Raw genomic sequence first — 3086 nt, 5'->3', positions numbered from 1 at the left:
GGAAGGTCTGGGCCGAGATCCTGACTCTGTAACTTCCTCATTGTGTGGCCTAAACAACTTCCTTTCCCAGTCTGGGTCATGTTTTCTCACTTCTAAAACAAGGAGATTGGGAGTATCAACTGCGTACAGTTCTTATGAGAACAGCAGGAAACTATACATGTGCAATCACACTATCAGGCCTGGCTTATTACAAGTGAGATCAACATTAATTTCAGTGTGAAGACCTTGTGAATGCCTCTAGGCCTTGCCTGACTCACACACTCACCTCAGCCTACAAGTGCTGAAGGTCAATCTCAATCTCCTCAGCTCTGTGTATGGCTTTCTCCAGGCTAGCCTTGGATGTCACGGCATCCAAGTACCTAGAGATATACAAAAGATATGCAGAAATACAAACAAAACTGATTTTTATCCTGCCCTGCTCAAGAGGGCTCTGCTCTCCCCAGTCCTCCATTTTTACCCATGGGGATCAACAAGGGACTCCACCTGGAAGGAGGGCTTCATAGACAGAGACTATGCACTTGGAGAGGAAGCATGTTGCCTTGCTTAGCAGTTCAAGAAGCATTCATCTTGGACCCACCCTGTAGCCATGCAGACTTCTAGGGTATGGTCTTGGGGTCAATCTATTTGGTGGCAGGTTGAGCAAACAGACTTGAGCAAAGTGTTCTGCCCTGGGATGAGTGGGTGGCAATGTCTCTCCAAATTATGATGAATTACACATAACATAAAATTTATCATCTTATCCGTTGTTTAGCAAACAGCTCAGTGGCCTTGAGTGTAAGCATGCTGTTGTGCAAATGTGGCCACCAGCTATCAGAGTGGGCCTCAAATTGAAATTTAACTCATGTTTTACGGTAACGCTCCACTCCCAGCCACACCTGGTAATCACCATTTAGTATTCTGCCTCTGCATCTGACCACTTTAGACGTAAATGAGAACTTGTCCTCAAGTGATGGGCTCACTCAACTGAGTGCAAGGACCTCAGGATTTGCCCTTGCTGCATCATGTATCAGAATGTCTTTCCTGCCTATGAATGGTAGGTCCATAGCAGGTACAGAAAAAACTGCATTCTGTCATCCACTCGTCCATCAATGAGCCCTTGTGTTGCTACCTTCTTTGAGGCTATTGTGAATAGTGCTTTGAGCAGAACATACACCTTTGAGAGATCTTGCTTTTGATTGGGGGGCGGGGCATATAAGTAAAGTGCATGTGATGTAACAGAATTCGCTGGTTAATGCAACTTAAGGAAAGAAGGCTTATCTTGGCTCGTGGTTTAAGAAGGGATATGGACCATCATGATGGGAAGCATGGCAGCAGGAGCATGAAGTGGTGTATACACTAGGAACACAGTCAGGACATAAAAAAGAAGAAGCAGGGCCAGGTTTAAAACCTCACGCCTCACTTCTTCCATAGAGGCTCTGGCTCATGAAAGGTCCACAACTGTCCAAAGCAGCTGCTACCAGTTAGGGACAAAGTGTTCAAACATTTCATATTTAAACTATATCAAAATGAAATTAACTGCCAAACCCAATGGTTATTAGTCTAATGCTTAACAAGGAAATTGCACCCACATACACAGCTGTATCCTGCATTCCTCTCGGCCCAGGAGGCTCTAAGGCAGCACCTGACCTATGTGCAGACTCATCTCTCACACTTTGGCCCTTCCACTTCCATCTCAGGGACCCCTAAGCCTCTGTCTCAATCCTGTTCTGGAAACTGGCAGAGCCCTTCACCCCGGGGTTCAGACTGCTAAGGGAAGATGGCTAACATGAGGTTCACAAAATAAGAAGCCAAGAAACGCACCTCTGTAAAAGCAGCCCATTTTCTCATGCAAAGAATGATAAACAATAACTTCTTTAAAAGCACAAGGGAAAGTGAATGCAAGGCATTGCTAATCTGCACTCTTCCCTCCAGATCTAAGTTCGTTCTATTTATTCTTCACTGTAATGAGCCTTTAACCGATCTTAGATTTTTAAAATTGCTTGTCCTTTCCCCATTAGGAACATTCAAATATCTAGAATCTGCCTTCATACCAGTGGTGACTAGAACCACATTAGCCGGATCTCAGTGTCCAGTGAATTCCATTTCTAGTTTATCAATGCAGAACAGAATAGGCAAGCAGAACAGAAAATCCACTGGCTCAAAGAAACATAGACTATGTGGGGTAAAAACATATTTCTTAGCAAACACCATAAAGTAATGACGAGAAACAAGGAGCACTCACGCAAAGCATGCTTTGTGGAGTTCTGTTACAAATGCTGATACTACTTTTATGCCACTATAAGAATCAAAGCTCAGTAGTAATTCCTCCTGGAACAATTACACACTGTCTTTGGGTTTTTTAGGAGACAATTAAGCCAGAGAAGCAGATGATGCTGTCCCCAGGCCTCTCGGAGGGCAAATGATATAAACAGACCTTGCAACATGAAAGAAAAGCTATGCCCCTGGAGTCTGTGTCAAAGGAATTTTTCTACTGAATAAGACCTTCCACTGAGATATGGGCAGGAAAGTTTGAAGCTGTTTGGGATGTGTTCAAATCAGAAATAACCTAATATTTAATAATTTATAATGCATAGGTTGCAAATGAAACCTGCAAATAATTTGCAAATAAATATTCACTTACAGCAGCAAGTAAAGACTCCCCAGCAACTAAAGCAATACCCACTTGAGGCCACTGTCCTAGACACAGCCTTTGAAAATATTATTGCCATTTCTTTAATCTGCCAACACTTGAAAGTAATTCATAAAACCCCCTAAATGTCAGGCTAAGTAACATGACCTTTATCCCATGGGCTGTGAAAGCTCTTGAGAAGGTTTTGAGCAGAAATGAGAAGGTAGACTCTAGAAACAAGGCTGATCAGAGGTTGACAGCCTAGCGGTCGACACTGTGGACTTAGAAGCCAGCTGGATCTGGTTTTAGCTGTAATCATTATTTCTTGTTTGACCTTGAGCAAATTATTTCAACTCCATAAGCCTCTGCTTCCTCACCTGTAAAGCACAGTAATAAGAATAAGAGCCTCCCAGTGTCATAAAGATGAAATGAGGTAACCCACTCAGAGAACACCCGCAAACCTCGGCACATGGCAAGC

Source organism: Grammomys surdaster, unplaced genomic scaffold, assembly GCF_004785775.1.
Source record: "Grammomys surdaster isolate TR1022 unplaced genomic scaffold, NIH_TR_1.0 184, whole genome shotgun sequence".
Classification (NCBI taxonomy): Eukaryota; Metazoa; Chordata; class Mammalia; order Rodentia; family Muridae; genus Grammomys; species Grammomys surdaster.
This window is presented reverse-complemented; position numbering follows the sequence as displayed.